The sequence below is a fragment of the Apteryx rowi genome, unplaced genomic scaffold (assembly GCF_003343035.1).
Source record: "Apteryx rowi isolate R43461 unplaced genomic scaffold, aptRow1 scaffold_17, whole genome shotgun sequence".
In the NCBI taxonomy this organism is placed as follows: domain Eukaryota; kingdom Metazoa; phylum Chordata; class Aves; order Apterygiformes; family Apterygidae; genus Apteryx; species Apteryx rowi.
In genome coordinates, this window is record NW_020447974.1 from 2029322 (window position 1) to 2040394 (window position 11073).

Sequence of the window (11073 nt, forward strand, 5' to 3'; positions counted from 1 at the left end):
GGATAATGATGAACAATCAAGAAAATACAGTGGAGAAGAGAAAAGAAAGCCCTTTTCCACTCTGACTGAGCTATGGTAAAGTGGGGTCTGGAACAGGAGCTGTGAGACCAGTAAAGCAGGTTGCCCAGACCCTCTTTGTTCAGTCTCTGCAACTAAATCCCAGCCCCAAGAGGCCAGGCCCCATCTTCTGCTGTGATGACCTCTCCTCAGAAGAAAGCACTGCTGGGGCAGAGCTCATAGCTCTGCTCTTCACAGTCCCTCAGCTCCAGCATATCCTGCTATGACAAACAGGGGCATGGGGACAACTTGGAAGACACCAGCTGAGCTCCTTGCTGGAAGTGGCTTGGTAAGCGTTGGTGAGGGCAGCTGCCAAAAGCCTGGCACATCCTCTGGCTGTGGCCTGCCTGTAGGGAAGCACAGAAAGTCAGATGGCAGGCTTCATATTACACTGCCCTCTCCAGTCCTACGCAGGCCACCGGAAAGGGGAATGCTGTGTTAGCCAGTTTAGCCACTGCAATTGACCTTCGGTAATGCCTGAGGAGCACATAGGACTCACACTGCAACTGCGAATTAGGTCCACCATTGGCAGACTGGCTCATCAGCCCAGCCTCAGCCATGAAAAAGTGACCTTTCAGCCATCCCTYACCTTCTAACATCCACTCTCCAGCTCATCCTCAGCTTGCAAAAGCCTCTGGTATCAGATTGCCCTGAGGCAAGATTGCCCAAGATACCCATTTAAGGCAGGATAGGGAACAGAAAGGGGCAGCAGTATTTACTCTCCTCTGCTCCTCGTGAAGCTAGCATTGCCTTTCTCCTCTTCTTCTCCTTCCCCCCTTTCCTCCTGCCTTAAAAGCAGCAAGATTTGAACAAGAGAAAAAAAAATCTTTTAAAATGCTTTGGGGATATAATCAATATAAATTAATGGATTTTTCCCCCCCAGGGAAGCAGAGGCTCCACACTTCCTTCTGTCTTTTCTTGCAGCCCCAGGCCTTTTGTTCTCTGGCAAAAGCTCCCTATTGAAGTGCATGGCATTTTCTGGGCACTATATCTTCAGTATATTCTTTGCAGCAGTGTAATTTTTTTGATAGTCACTTGAATAATCAGCAGTCAGTGTTAAAATACTGCATTGTACATTGACACCCCTAACCCCCGGGAAGCAGCAGAAGATGAAGAGGAAAGCCTGCAGTTCTTACTGGCCTCATTTTTTTTTTTCTTTGAAAACTAACTCTTTCTTTCCTACACACAAGCACCCCACACAGTTAAAGCCAGCCCTAGTTATCTATAGCCAGCTCTTGTTCCTGCTCTTAACAGCACACAACCACAGTATGGGGACTGTTTAGGCTAGTAAGAAACTACCATGGGGCTTCTAAAGTTGTCCCAAAATGAGTTGTTTGCACAACAGTTCTCTGTGCTCCTAACCTGAACACCTCCTCAGAGGTGACGATACTTAAGAAGAGCTGTAGAATATTTCTGTTTGTTTATCCTGGTTAATTTTCTAAACATTGACCATAAGGCTAATAAAGAAGCTTTTAGGTCCTACACTTTCAGTACTAGGATGCATTTTATAAATAATTTAAGAAGACAGCAGAAATTAAAGAAAGAGACATAGAGCCAAGTCCAAAGGAAGGAAAGACAGCTCTCTTATCACAGCTGAAACCATTTACTTTTGTTACATGTAGTTGTATTATTTTTTAAGTACTCAGCTTTTTTAATGCTAATTCAAGTTTGCTGTTTCTTGCTGACAGCCAGCCATATGTGACCCCTGTTCTTTATAAACATTACACACTGTGCAAGAAGATTATGTGGATGCAGACAATGGGATTTTTTTTCTTTCTGTAAAACTAAATTCTATCAGCTGGTACCAACAGCTTGCTGTTTTCCCTCTGTCTTTACAGCAGAACCTGCTCTGAACTTGCAGCATCAGAGGCTTAGATGCAAACACTTTCCCAGTCAGGAGCATGTCTTAGTGAAGGCTCCTTCTGCCTCCCTGTAATTTCAGGCTGCTCTTTCATCCTACAGTGCTCTTGTCCTCTTCCAAGAGCACAGCTGCTGCCACCAAAAGTTAATCCGAAAACCAGAAGAGGTGGTAATCTCACCTGAGACCATGTAATGGCTTTCAGAGGGCTTGTGGGAGAACTATCAGCCTCCTTTACTCTTGCCTATCTGGTAAGCAGGGGGGATTTTGAAGTCTTGAACCATCCTTAATTAGCTGCATTGCTAGTAAGTGTATTTGTGGACCACTGTGACAGCTGTCAAGAGAATAAAGTCACAGAAGAAGCCACAGGAGCATTTTTGACTCAAGAATTTCCAGCTTCACTACTGAGCAAGGAGGTGCATGAAAACGATGGCTCTGCAAGCACATGTACACAAAAAGGCCTCATCAGAGTAGGTGCTAAATACTCCCCAGCGCAGCGGAACAGGATGCTCTGCAAGTCAGGCAAGACACTGCATAACAAGCAGAAGCTGACCCAGAAATCACAGGGATAAGGCTTTGATTAAAACAGAGCAGAGAAATGAGGCCAAATGGGAGCTCTGTCTTACACAGTCATTAGGTGCTCTCTCAAACACCAAGCAGAGCATCTACGTGAGAGACAGAAAGGGAAGAAACAGCTTGTGAGAAACAAAATTCTAAAGGCAAAGTATGGGCTTGCCATGAAAGAATTTGGGAGAGTGACTCAGATAATTGCACGGATCCTATTTCATTCGTAGAGCAGCCTACCCCGGTAACAAGAGCTGCTAGGCCCTCAGTCTAGTGTCCGTAAGCACAAGGGCTGAAGCTCAGCTTTAAACGAAAGCAGCTTCACTGAGGACAAGTGCCACCAAGGATCTATTGCTTGTTGAAACACTGCCAGTCCTTCTGAAGGTGCTCCCTTCAGATATACCCCAGCAAACAGCGATCCTTCGCTATTTCCTTTCCCAGGTTTGTTACTCAGCCTTGAAAAAAAACAAAAATGGAACAAAGTATTTTGTAATTCAGCAGATTAAGTTTTCAAAGAATGAAGGTACGCCAGTGTGGTAAATCACTGGGACAAAGGACACAAGAAAATAAATGAATGACAATATAACTGAAAGGTATGAAAAAGGCATTTGAGACAAGAGGTGGAAAAGGAAGTACAGGAATAAAGCTAAAAGAATAAAATTTGGCTAGGAAAGGCTGAAAGGAAGAGTGAAACAATATTCTCAAGGAATAAAGACAAATAAGATTTTTTCAAGTATATAAGAAGCAAAATGTCAGCAGGGCATCCAAGAGAGTGTCAGGGTTATTTAGTAACAGAAAAAAAAGATAACAGAAAACTGAAACGAAATCCTTACCAAGTGCTCATAAGAAAGGATGAAGGACGGAGGCAGGAGAGAGAATTACCTTTTCCACGAGAGGGGAAAAATACTGAAAGAACTCCAGGTCACAAGTGAGAAAGAGTAAAGAAATTACAGCTCTACATAGTACAATTGGTCTCCCACACAGAGTCATGGATAAGGCAGGGAGGTCTCTGAAGAGTGAATCTTAAAATATATTCTGTGAGAACCAGGAGCAGAAGAAAAACTGGCTCCCATTACATTTATCCACTGCACTCATTTGTTCTACATGAGGCCGAAGCCTATATAAGCTTCCAGCCTCAGGTACTGTGAGAGCAGAGATCATCCTCAAGAAATCAGCCCTACATTATTTTAGTCTCTCTGACTCTGCAAGGATCTTTGAGGGAAAGATAGATTGTGCGTGCGGACTTGGCTGCTCCCAGTCTCGGGCACCGGCCCTGCTTTCTCTTCCTGGCTGCTGTGGGAACAACAGCCAACAGCAGTACCCCTTCTCGAGGTTCATAATTCAGGAAGGGATTTCCAGGTGGTCCAAGGTAGACCAGGCTCACCTTGAGTGAAATACAGTCAGTGAAAAAGTAAACAAATACATGACTTGTACTGGAAGCATTCACCAGAGGCATGATAAGCAGAATAAGCTGCAGACAGAAAACCATGAGGAGCAAAGCGAAAAGCATCTCTGAGGTGGGAAAGGCTTCAGGCAAAGACAACTGGAACTTCACGATCAAATTCTACCTGCTGTTCTCACTCCTCTTTAAAAAAAAAAAAGAAAAAAATATATATATACACACACACACACACACTTTTTTTTAAGTGAAGGTCAGGATATTCACAAGGTACATAAGTGCAAAACAAGAAAAGGACTTCCTCATGTATCCCCCCCATTGGGAGAGCAATGAAATGGCAGCTGATGTGCTTTGAGTGAACCACATCTGGATGCTCATCTTTGAGCACAAACATTGCCAAATGGCTGCACCAACAGTGTACTGTCTCTGGGCTGCCTAGCCCTGAGCTAGGCAGCAAGGAATCTACCTGCCTGGAGAGCAGGATGACAAAAAAGCTCAACAACCAAAATACCCACGTTAACTGCTTGCTTTGTATTAAATCTTATTCTGTATACAGCTTTTGAAAACAAAATGTATGGCCATAGAGTCGGAATCGAATCAATGTATTGTAGCAGCTTGGGGAACACTGAAGAAATAATAAATATTGTCAAATGCTGATGCTTTCCCCTTCAATTGTTTTTGCTCAACTTGGTGCTTTTTTCTCAGCCATCTCTCCATGATTGCTATTAGAACACAAGGTGACCTTTCCATGCTTAATTACCCGAAAAAAATACACAGAACATTAATGCCAAAAATGCCCCTTGTGCATTCTACTGCATTTGCAGATGTTTGAAATAATCCAACCTAATCTCTTCTTTTTAAGGTTAGGGTGAATCTGGTCTGGAATAAATGAAGAAAGTAAACAAGAGAAAAGAGGAAGGAAAACACATGTTGACAAATACAAGCTAAGAGATGGAGTCAATGTTAATGCGAGTGTATGTGCAGCAGACTGTTTCCCAACAGAGTCTAATCCTGTTCTGAAACAGCCACTTGATGATAGTGCTTTGCCTTTACATAGCAATGTTCATGCAAGCTTCTCAAGGCATCTTTCAGAGAGTCACATGCAGTGCACCGTGGCAACTTGAAACTACTAGTATACCCATTTTACAGAAGAATAAACTGGTTCATATGGGCTGGATGGTTTATCTCAGGCCGTTACAAGAAACCAGTGAAGAAGCCAGGAGCACAGCTTGGCAATCCTTCCTTTTGGAGCGCTGATTATTAGCTCTGATCTGCAGCATTCACCCTGAGCTGTGCAAATTGGCCGCAGTGCGTAGGGAGGACACGCTCCCTCGGCCAGGAGTCAGGCTGGAGCACAGCCCTGCCTGAGCACTGCTCAGAGCACGCGCTCACAGACATGCCTTAGGCAACACGGACTGAAGCACTGCCCGCTGGCCCCGCCAGCTGGGACTGGTGCATATGAAGCCAACCTGTGGCACTCGAGCATTTCACCCAGAGCTCCTGTGAGGGGGTACTTCACAAACCTGGCCATTTAGCTGTGCTGGCAGAGGGGGTGAATGGCGATCCATGTCCATTCGTGCAGGACCAAGTGAGACTGGTGGTACCCTGCAACGTGGCTGGAGCCGACCTGCCTGCACCTCACACTGGAACAGGAGGAGCAGTGAGAGTCGCTGCTGTGTCCTGCCCAGGAATCACTTCCAGAGCTCCCCACGACCAGTCTCCGAGGCAGGTATGCACCTTGCAGCTCTTGACTAGGTCGCAGCTGCTTTAGGTCACAGCTCAACATGTCAGGCAGGTCTTTAAGTAGAGGCCTGAGAAAACTCTAGTGTAAAAGCACCTACAAGAGGCTGGAAGCATGATAAACCCCAGGCACTCTTTGGAGGAACCAAACTGTGGCAAAGAAAATGTTAAAATCTGTCTCTATATGATGAGGCACTTAAGTAGTTCAGCCAATTAGACTGCTTGATTGGCTGACATTGCTAACACTATCATTTTGCACACAGGGTGCCTCACGCATGAATGAAGATGGCGTTTGAAGGTTTTGCCTTTTGTCAACCCTTTTTTGTTCCTTTGTGGAATAAGCAAGTTAATATTAATTTCACTAGCATTTCGACTATAAATGCTTTGGGCAGCTAATAAATTGAATTACTATTTATTTAGTTACTGTTTAGTTATTTAGGAGCTTAATAACAAACACATGTAGTGACCCAAACAAGTTTCTCTTTGAATTACAGAATTTCTCATCTGCAGTTTAGATATCAAGATAGACTAGCTCAGCTTCACTTCACAGCCGTCAAGCCTGGCACCCAAATGGACACAGAGGCAATTGAGATCATTCAAATGCAGATACCCCCAGGGTGCCATATACAGTTAAAGAGGAACAATTTGGAAATAAGACGGACATTTCACACAGGAGAAAAACGCCCCTTAGGCAAAGAGTTTACTAGGCACTAGAGAGACTGGTGCGATAGTCGCTTTCCTGCGCAGACAGGCCACACAAATAGCATGATGCAGTTTGCAGGTCCCTGTTGTGCAAGCATCCCTAGAAACATTTCTAAACCTGCCCTGTACCCAGCATGGAAGAATCAAGGAACTGTAATTATCCATATAATTTCTCTTGTCTTTCACCAAAATAATACTAAGCAGTTATACAACACCCCTCACTGGAGACGTGACACTTCCAGACGTAGGCAATCATCATCTCTCTTTTACAGATGATGAGAGGTATGGAAAGGATAGAGCTAAATTAGGAGTTATTCCTAGTTTTTTATGCCAAATTCAAAATAATTAAGGCCTTCTTTTCATTCCTAATGCAGACAGAGGTCTGCATTTATTTAAATCTCAGTGACTTCACAGGGGAATGCAATTTGGCCTAAGTGATATGCCCAAATTCCTAGAGGAGTTTTTGGGTACACTTCTACACAGACAGGTGTTCACAGACCTCCTCCACTTCTCTGCACTGGCCAGCTAAGGGCCAGATACAAATTGGAAACCAGTCCACCTGAGCTTGATCTAGGATGTGCCACCCTGCAGCAGCGCTTATTCTGTGAACCTCCAAGAACGGAATGTGCACACGCACCCACTAATGGCTTGGTAACCCGAGTGAACTACAGTTTACCTCTCTGATTGAAATAACAGTCCTGAAACAGTTCGTTATTCCATGAGAACATAATCACAATCCTTGACATATTCACTGGAGTGATGTAGGTCCTGAAGGTGATGATAAATCTCTCCTGATCGACAAATTTCAGATTATCTACAGAGATTTAAACATAATTAGTCTGGATTCACCTCCATGTCACTACATTTCTATGCTAGTAAAATGGTGCCGGACTCAATGTAACTATCAGCTTAGAGCTGGAGCAAGGCAGAGCTCTTCACTGGCATAAAGCTGCAATAACGTGGCATTTTGGGAGGATTAGTAAGTAAAAACATTCAGTGGGGCTGGGATTTCAATGGCCCTTGTTTGGGTCTAATGTTCTTTGAAAGGTCAAAACACCGCAGAACTGCAGAGGTAGCAGGGATATCTGGAAATCCGACACTCCCCTCCCACAGGGCAGGACCAACGCACCCATGACACTCTTGACAGATGTTTGTCCAACATGTTCAACGGTGCTCTGCCCCAACCGAGGGCTTGGTCTTTGACTTTATCCCAAACCCAAGACAAGGGAGAAACCAGGCATGTTTTCTATATATACCAGGATGTCACAGAAATTAAAAACAAGATGGATTTTCATATCAGACTGTTGAAGACTAATTACAGCAGTGCTTTCCAGCAAACCAGTGATTGTAGGCTAATTTTCTGTTATGAAACAGAAACCAGGGTTAATGAGGCTAATTGTGTTTACCAGTGTTTCAAACAAAAAGGAAGCCAACTCAATTTTGAAGCAAGTTCTTTGTCAGGAACAAATTGAGGAAAATTGCTTCAGTTGTATCAGCATTTCCTAAAATTGCTTAGTATCATGCTTGGGAAACTAACACTGTAGAACATAAGCTAGTGGTACAGAAAATGAAGCTTATTAGACAGTAACTATATCAAGTTTCAAATGCATGGCTGTGTGACTGACAGCGATAGTCAAGCTGTTGAAAGCACTGCAACAGGGAGTCATTAATAAAGTGACTGACCCTCAGTTTAGCTCTACTGAGGTACTATAAAGAGAAAAAATTAAGAAATCAAGGTATGTAGCAATATCCATCAGACAAACAAAAGCTTCAAGTTCTGTGTCTCAGCTGTGACTGATTAATTAACTACACAAGCTGGACTAGTCAAAAATGAATGCATTACTGCAAAGCAAAATTCACAAGCAGTTTACATCCTGCAGGAAAAAAAAAAAGAAAAGAAAGTTCTCTTAGTACAAGCCAGTAATTCTAATAATTACTCAAAAGAGTGGAGTGACAAAAGATGTAAGTAGTTTGATAAAAAAAAAGTATCTGCAGTGTAGTACGAGCAACTCCTCCTGGGAAAGCCCCCTCCCTTCCAAAGACACTCCTGCTACTCCATTCCCAGTCCCTCTCTGTCGCATCCCCAGCCAGGCCAAACGGCAATGCACTGGTTTTGCAACATAACCAACCGGAACTAAAATGCAGCCACATTCATTTGCACTCCAGACTGATGCCCAAATCGAGCTCGTGTGTGCTAGTAAGGAATATCAAGGCTTTCAGCTGCAAAACACACAGGCACAGGGGCCGAGGTTTTTCCTTACTGCAAAATCTGCAAAAATCTTACTGCAAAAAAAATGCAAAATGCATTTCCCCCACCTCTGTGCACTCAAGGCAGAAGCAGCCTGGGATTTGCAGGGGGGCCCTAGTCTGCTGCAGAGGGGAGCTTATGTGGGGACATCTAAAGAAAATCCGCATCCACACATACAGCTGTCCAAAGATAGCTACTTAGAAGGACAGTGAGTAAGAAAAAGATAGTGATGTAGGTAGTGTGCCAGACAGCAGCGACAGTAACCAGGAAAATGGAGAAGCGGAAGAGGTCCTGTGGGGAAAAATGTGGAGCTGAGGAAGGAAGGGAATTAATAACGTAATAATACATCAACAGAAGAGACAATAAAAAACAGATGGAAGAAAGGGGGAATCTGAAGATTAGACTGAAATATGGAGAGATACTGGCTAAAAAGGGCCACGAATATCTGCATAATGTTAAGGTCTGTAAAGGTCACCATGTCTTTGTCCTACATCTCCCATCGGAAAATCTTCTCTGGGAGAAAGGGGGTGAGGGAAGCAAAGGGAGTTCAGAGGCAGGAGCAGGGAGCACGTCAGCACCTGGCTGGGGTCTGAACTTTTATAGCGAAAGGCCCATTTGATGTCTTTCCGTTTAAAGTTACAGCCAGCGGCTATCCAGCTCCAGCGGCTCTGCTGATCTGGGGCCTTCGCAGACTGCAATGTGGAGTCTCGGCTTCCCTTTAGAAAAACGATGTCTGCAGCCCTTCTGCTTTGCCAAGATACAGACTTCACTATGTAAATCAATGCTCTGCTGTCTTGTTGAATCTGCAGCCTGAGGTATGAACATCTCCCATTCATCTTAATGGAATGTTAACCTCAAAGCCTCATTGTGACTATCCGAATGCTAATACTATATTAAACAAGTTGTTTAACATACAAATGCTGGGCTTAAAGCCACTCACATTTGTACTGGAGAGCTAGATCTAGCTTTGACTTTGCATCTGAGACCTACAGAAAAATCATCCGAACAAAACAAATACCTGAAATTCCAGTCAATCTGTGGTTGTCTCTGAGAATTGGTTTTGTTTTGGTTTAGACATTCAGGGAGGGGGCTTTGGTTTGAATGACTGCTGTATTTCCTTATTTATGATCTCCAGATAGGAAAGCGTTTCTTCTGTTTGCTTTCAGAGTTTCTCTTCCCTCTTCTCCCAGAGCTGGTCTCCGTACCACTTGGGTTTACAAACCTTTTCATTCATCTTTCTGGGCCAGCCTGTGCCGTGTTTATTCCCTTTCTCTGCTCTGTAAGAAAGCATCAATAAGGCATGGAAGAAAGAGTTCAACTACGAGGCCTACCAGGACTGTGAGAAGGCCCCAGGTGCCCCTTCGCTCTTGCCGTGGGCTGCAATGCTGCAGGGTGATGGGAGAAGACCCACTGTTGGTTACCTAACCAACGTCTCAGGCCCCCCGAATTCCCTGGTAGCCCTAGGAAGCCTCGGAATCGGCCTCGCTCGGAAGTCCCAGTCAAGCCCACAGCACGGACTTGGCCTTGAATCAGGATTTCAGTGCTGGGCTAACTACCAGAAGCGTACACACATCCATCAAAAAATAGATCAAAAGACAAATGAAACTGTCTCCTCAGATAAAGCCCTTTTCAAAAAGTTATGGGGGAGGGGGAAGGAAGGGGGGAAAAGCATGCAAGAGCATTTAAAGAAATATCTGTTGAAAGATAAAATAAGCAAGATACTGTGATGAAGAAAGTGAACAATGAAACAGAATCCAGCACAGACAGAGCAAGTGAAAAAAGCCCCACATTATTAATTACAGTAAAGATCACGTGTCTAACATGTATAATTAGAAATTCACACACACAAAAAGATAAAAGTGACCAGTGAATGCTGCTGTAATCAAAAATAATACAGCATTGTATATATTTAAAAAAATTCTAACACTCTCCAAAAATAGGCATAATGGGGCTCATTAATAGAGTTTTCATCTGAACTAAACAAGTTCCCTTTATCCACATCTTAATTTTTCTTAGCCTGCCAAAAGAAGCCCTCATGATAAGGCATTGCAGTCCAGCCCCCCCGTCCCACACATCCGTGGGGGAAGTTTAGCTACAGACCGGACAATGATCCCCAAAGAAACCCGCTCGCATTTCACAGCCTTTCCTTTTCTCCTGAGCTCATGTTGCTTGGACTGTGTCTGGAAATAGAGCACAGAATCTGCGTTTGCCTCTTTGTGCAGAACAACAGCTCACAATACGTCTCAACTCCCCCCAGTGCTCACACACACCTTTGGCTGAAATGCAGATGTTCAGTCAGTATGTGACAACATGCTACAGCAGAAAATCTTCAAGTGCTTTAGACTGACTAGTTAGAGGAAGTATTAACATTTCAATAAAATCTGGAAGGCTTAACATACCTGCTTAGGAAAGCATCATTTTTTTTTCTAAAAACAAACAAAACCCCCCATTTTTCAACAATGGAAGCAAGCTCTTTCCTCTTGATTTCTTGGAAGTTTAATTATA